The sequence below is a fragment of the Callospermophilus lateralis genome, chromosome 14, assembly GCF_048772815.1.
Source record: "Callospermophilus lateralis isolate mCalLat2 chromosome 14, mCalLat2.hap1, whole genome shotgun sequence".
In the NCBI taxonomy this organism is placed as follows: domain Eukaryota; kingdom Metazoa; phylum Chordata; class Mammalia; order Rodentia; family Sciuridae; genus Callospermophilus; species Callospermophilus lateralis.
Genome location: NC_135318.1, coordinates 101210652 through 101217815, shown reverse-complemented (window position 1 = coordinate 101217815; position 7164 = coordinate 101210652).

Sequence of the window (7164 nt, the reverse complement as noted above, 5' to 3'; positions counted from 1 at the left end):
TGGATTTTCTCTAGGGACTCCCTGTCTTCATCTTGTTATAGGAACTGTTTACAGTTTTACTCAGTTGTGTGGATATGCCACATTTGTTTCTCCATTCATTTATTGATCAATATTTAGGTTGTCTCCAGCTTGGGAGTAGTAAATATATGTATGTATAAAAATCTTGTTCCATATCTCCTCTTATATCTCTTTGTATCAGAGAGATATAATGTATCAGAGTATGAAAACTGGGTCATATGGTAGGTGGATGTTTGTTTCACTTGCTAAGAAATCCTAAACTCTTTTCCCAAGTGCTTATGCAATTGTGCATTATTGTTTCATGTCCTACAAACTCTTGGCAAAATCTTTTAATATTTAACCAATAAAACAACAAGTTGTCAATGTGGTATGCTATAAATAAGAATGGTCATCTTAATCATATGCAATCTTCCAGTTCATGTTGGTGTTACACTTAGTTACATACATAGTTTTCAGTATGCAGAACACTGTTGTTGGGTCTTTGGTTTGACCTTAACCCATTTAGAAACTAAGCCTGTTATAATTTCATGGATGTCAGAAGAAGACATGAGATTACAGCACCAGAGGAAAAAAACTTCATCACTCATGAAACAGCAATCGGCACAAACACAAGCATATCTGTATTGCTTTCCCTCGCCTCCGTATCCCATAAGCACAATGAGGTAGACCCCTATGTATGCCTCACACATAGTGTTTTGCATTACAATTGAAGAAGACAGATCTTGGCTTATCCATTGCTTTTTTAAACAGTAAGCTTTCTTTTTTGACCAGTTGGGAGATATTATCTCATGTTTCAGGGTCACAAGGTGTGTATTCACCTGGTGAAAATAAAAGATTGGCCAGATCAGTGCTATCCTGGTATACCCATCATGAAGTGTAGGACAGTAGACCAAAGGAGGATTGTCTCTCTGCACATTTTGGTCCTATTTTTCCATGTTTAATATTTCAAAGATGGTTTTGTACTCAAACTCTGATTTCTAATAATACATATGAATAAAATTCTATACTAACTTTGTATTCTGCAACCTCACTCAAATCACTTTATTAATTTTAGTAAATTTTTTTTGTAGATTTCTTAGAATTTTCTACATAGACTATGTGATCTGTGATTAAAGATGGTTTTACTTCTTTTCAAATATAAATTTATTTCTTTATCATGCCTATTGTACACAATCTTTTCTTTCTCTTGACAAAACTCACTGAGAAGACATCATCAGGGTTGCCTATGGAAATAACTTGGAACTACTTGCTGGGGCACTTGGGAGACTGACTTGGAAACCGACTGGGATGCCAGGGAAATTTCTGACTACATGGGTGCTACTGAAACTCCAGGGGATTAAGGACCACTCGATGTCTTGCACTCTTCTGGCTACCACTCTCCACAGAAGTAAGGAGAGAGAAAAGCAGATGAAGCTAGAAGAGAAGCCCCTTCTTCATGCAGTGTCCCTTAGCACCATCTATTGACAAAACTTGGCATGCCATTCAATAAGAAGCATTTACGGGGTTCAGTTTCAGTAGTGCAAAGCAGGGCAATAAAGGGCATATTTGAAACCGAGAGAAACAAAGTCTCTCATATAAAGTGATAACTGGCACATTCTGCCCTTTGGTTACTCAGATTCCAAATGCATCCTTCTATATTCATCTTTCAATTCTATGAAATAAAAATAACTGTTTCTACCTTACAAAAAGAAACAGTCTCAATAGTTGTACTCATTGTGGGCTACATTAATTATTCTTTAAATTTAGTCAGTCTCTGAATACTGAATATTGTTATCTAAATTCTAAATTGTGAAGTTAAGCTCCAACTACCTGTATATAAAATTATATTGGATGAGGTTCAGAAGGAGAAAATAGTTAATACATAGGCATAATAAGAGGAAAATATGCAAAGCTTCTACAGTCCTCATTCTGTAACATCATGAAGTTATAGTTGACATCTATTTTTTCTTTTGCCACTGATTTCATACTTCACTCAGCAGAAATATCAACTTGTTGGTCTTCTGTAGTTCATGGAGTGACGTGCATCCTTCATTCATGAAGGGTGTGATTCTTCAATAGTTCCGCCATTTTGTTTTCATAGTTTTCCAGATATAGTCCTCTTGTATAATATCAACTGTTGCAATATGTATCAACTGTTGTATAATATCAACTCAACTTCTCCTTGGTAATCAGAATTAAATACTCCTATCAGAAGAGTCATCTCTCTTTCTTCCAAAATGCCCAAGTGGTGGCCTCATCTTCTAACTCAACAGAACTTTTGTTACACCTCCTAGTGGAAGTATTTCCACCCTGGGATCTAGCTCTTTAAGCCAGCAGAGCTCAAAATTCTCAGGTTATGAAGTAATTGTTCTGTCAGTGAATTATTAGCTGAATATTAAAAGGAAGCATTCTTGCTTTCACCCCTTGATTTCAAACTCATGTATTCTGTCCATTGAACAGACAGCACCATAAATTATTTCTGATTCAAAGCAAATTCTATATGCCCTAAGACATATCTGTCTTTTCAGGGTGTTATCACAATCTGGCACTATAACTGCACTTTCAGTGAGCCAATCTTCCATTCAGTTAGGTCAGTTTCTCCTAGGTGATGATGAATAAGATCAGTTAATTCAACGTAGATGGGCCCATTATTTCACTGTTTCACTCCTTTTGCTGCTAAATGAGAACACTGATCCGGAGCAATGTTTTGTGAAGTGCCATAGTGAATAAGGTACTCTGTGACTCAGAAATGGTAGCAGTGTCAAGAATTCTGAATAGAGGAGGCAAATCACATCAAGAATATGTGTTTATTCCACTGAGAATGACTGCACCTTCCATAATGGACGAAGTCCAATGTATCTACCAGGTTGCTAACTAGTCTTCTCCAGGAAATGGTGGTATAGAAGGATCTCAATTTTGGTCTGTTTTGTTGGCAGATCAGGTGTAAAGAAATAGTGTTAGTAAGAAGAAGACGATACTGTTAAGCTCATAGATAGCCTCTGCTTGTTGGAGAAGCATTGTGTGAGTGGTGACACCCAAAGAGCGCATCATCATGTCCGTCTGATCACTAAGAACTGCCTCTGCAGTGGAAACTCATTCATGGGCATTCTCATAGGACAAAAACATCTTCCACTTCCTGTTCTCCCTTGAAATATCCATTAACATACTTCTACAGACTTCCTTGTCACTAATCTGTTGCATCCAGCCTGTTAGAAACTGTCCACAAATAGTATAATTTATTTTTGTCCATCTCTCACTATAGATAAAATAGACAAGAAAAAGCACCATTTGAAGTTCCAACCACTGGGAATACTTTTACTCACCATTATCTTTCAGAGTTGCCTCTGGGTAGTATGTAGTAATCCAGCTGCGCACTTTCAGGTGGTGAAGAATACCTTGCATTGCTATTTATAAACCAGGCTCAACTTTGTTTCTTCCTCGGTCAGCTGGTTATAATGAACTCCTCAAGGAGGCTTGGGCAAGGACAGAATGTGGGAAGATATTGCAATGGGTTTCAGTGTTGAAGGATTTTTTTTTTTTTTTTTTTTTTTTTTTTTGGTACCAGGGATTGAACCCAGTGGGACTTAACCACTGAAGCACATTACCGGCCCATTTTTTGAAATTTTAAGACAGGGTCTCACTAAGTTGCTCAGAACCTTCTCAAGTTGCTCAAGCTGCCTTTGAACTTGCAATCCTCCTGCTTCTTCCTTCCGATCCACTGGGATTACAGGCATGCATCATTTCACTTGGCAGTGTTAAAGGATTTTGAATCAAGCTACAAACTTTAGTCCATAAGTACAAGTAATTTATTTTCCCTTTCTAGAATAGCTCAAAACTGATCTTCCATTTAATAATGCACACATACTATCTCATTTCTATGTGGGTATAGTGAGACAAAAAATGGCTCCTCAAAAGATATTCATGTTCTAATCCTTGAAACCTATGAGTGTTATCTTACATGGAAAAATTAAAGTTATTTTCAGATGTGATTAAAGTTCAAGGTATGGGAGATTATCCCAAATTATTCAGATAGTCCTTAAATGCAAACATGAATCCTTAAGACACATACACAAAAGAGAAGGTACTATGAGTACAGAGTAGAGAGAGCTTTGAAGATCTCACTCAGAAACTGGAGTGAAAAAGCTTCAAGCCAAGGGCGGCTGTCAGCTACCAGAAGCTGAAACAACAAAACTAAACCAAACAAGAAAAGCATTCTGCTTCAGAGTTTTCAGAAGGAGCACAGCCCTTCTAATTCCTTGATTACAACCCAGTGATACTGATTTTAGATTTCTGTCAATACTGTAAAAAAATAAATTTGTTATTTTTAACTGCCAAGTTTGTGATAATCTGTTACAGCAGCTATAGGAAACTAATAAGGAGATTCAGAGAACATGCAGTTCATAGGCCAAATGTTCCATTGTTAGTTGTGTAGTTCCCACCAAGGCCTGGGAGCAAACTAGAAGATTCAAAAGAATAATAGGTATGTGCTGAAGAGAGCATATATCTGTGATAATATCTTAGCAATCTGTGCTATGATTCTCACAGTGGCGTTGACAAAGGAACCAGGCAGTTTTCCTATTTGCCTTAGACTTTTGTTTGTTTGTTTGGGTGGTTGGTTTTGTTTTCTGCAGTGCTAGGAATTGAACCTGGGTCCTTATGCATGCTAGGTAAGCACTCTACCACTAAGTTACACCCCCAGTTCTGCCACAGATATTCTTAAGATCAGTGGATATACTGAACTGTGAGTCCTGATTATGAGAGCACCTTCTACTGTTCCCTGAACTAGCTGCAGAAACTTCTCTTACTGAATTTCCCACGCAAAACTGTCAGTTTTACTGGTAACATTCTAGTTGGTTTGAAGTAGCACACTCAAATGGAAATATGTTGTCTTCAACTCTCAAACAGCCCTAACACGCATCGTGCCTGTTATTTCATGGTAAATGACAATGATGCAGGAGCTTGTCTTTCCCCTTGAAAGGGATCCATGTATATGCTTCACATCTTTAATCCTTCAGAAACTTCAAAGTGAACAGCCCTGATTTTTGGTGGGATTCATCTCCCACGTGCTAGTTTGCATTTATCTTAATACGTTACTTGAAGTTCTTACTATATTTTGCAAATCAGATCCAACCAGTATAAAGTTGTAAATGTAGCAGACATGTATTGTGGGATGTTTTGGGGATTGTCAGGATGATCAAGATGTCTGTGAACAACTTTCTTATGGCAAGAGACAGAAGAACTTACTTGGCCTGAGGCAAAACTGAATAAGTGCTGTTGATAGTGTGAAGTAAATGCAAATTTCGTTTTCAATTTGCCCTTACCAATTGGTATGGACAAAAAAAAAAAAAAAAGAAAGAAAAAGAAAAAGAGCATCAGCCAGGCCAGTTGTTACAGTTGAAGTCTCCACTGACTATGTTCATGACAAATGACACCCATTCTCTAGGATGTACCTCACTTCTTCATAGGACATGCAGATGAATTAAACGGGATGGAATAGGTCTGGCTACCTTTGCTTCTTATAGGCTTTGATGATGACATTCATCTCCAGCTCCCCAGGAATAAAGTATTGCTTCTGGTTTACTATCTTTACAAGGACATTTTAGAGAGTTCTATTTATGCTTTTTCTATTATAATAGAGCTTCCCTATGGGTCAGAGAGCTAAGGTATGGACACTGCCAGTTGTCAAGTATACAATTCCAATTATACATTCAGGAACTAAGGACATCGATTGAGCAATTGGGCCCACTGTGAATTGGCTTAAATTAGGATTCCATTTATCACCTGACCAAAAAAAAAAAAAAAAAAACCAGATTTACTTCCTGACAATTATCTTTTGAAATTTCTGCTTGAAATACTAACCCTTGCCTGGTAACTGGAAACACTTTCCTTCTCTTCATTTGTGGCAAATCAAGTCAGAGTTTGAAGTGTTAGTTCTAGAATTTCTTCTATTATAAAGCTTAAGCCTCCTACCTATTCCTTCTTAGGGTTACTACACAATTAGTCAAAAATACCAGTAGATCAAGGCATTCTTATTACTGGGCTATCCAAGCTGCTCTTTATGGGAAATGTGCCCATATTATCTTTGGAATTTAAACGCTACCACCAAGTCTCTGATAATCTTAGAATCTCATTCTTGTCAGTCAGGAACTCATCTCACTAGTGGTATCATGCATGGCTAGTCCTGGCCTATGAAAGAGGGCAAAATCACAAACCTTTACAGGAATGCAAGCAAGGCTCCCACAACATATTTCTCAATGTCTTAGTGAAGGGAGGGCTTTGGGGGCCTTCTTGTGAAATATTTTGGGAGATTAGACTGCAGTTCATACATGATAAATGCATTATACCATGCATATCTTCCCAAGCTTTTGGATTCTTTTCTTCATATTATGCCAGAAAAACTCTGGCATCTAAACTTCATTAAATGTAGGCTACTTTAAGTACAAGATTCAGCCAACCAAACAAGTAAGCTATTAGAGCCACCTCCAGCTGCACAAGCTAACATATCACATCTGGAATTTCTAGTGAATGTACCCATTAATGAATTTTACCTAATTTAAAATTCCCTGCTCTCTTAATCTAATATCTGCAAAAACCTCTCCCCAGTATAGTTCCAAGGTTTCTGCTGACTATATATTAGCAGAATCTTTCAATTTTTCTCATGTGTAAACAATTATGCCCTAGGTCATGGTGTGTACCTACCCTCTAGAGCATAAAGATTTCAACTTAGCTATGAGTCTAGTGGCCATGGTGGGTAATTAATAATCATGAAAAATATAAACTTCACCTTTCAACACATCTATCTCAGATGATTCAATAACAAAATTCCAAGCAAAAAAAAAAAAAAAAAAGACTAGTTTCCTCAGATTCAGGAAAGTAAACTACAGCTACTGACAAATGAGATTCAGGAGATTGAGGAGTTAAAGACCAACAGTTTCATTTGGATCCAGTCAGATGTTTTCATTCTAACTTTTGGTATCACATCCTTCCCTAAACAGATCCCTTACTTTTCCCTGAGAAACACTGCAAGATTGAATTTATCAGATCTCAGAATTCAGCCGTAGACCCAATTAAAATGGGATTTTGAGAAAATTTTGGTAAAATCTCAAGACTCTTCTTGATATCAGAATGAGAGAAATAAGGAATAAAATGAGTTGCTGAATAAAAGAG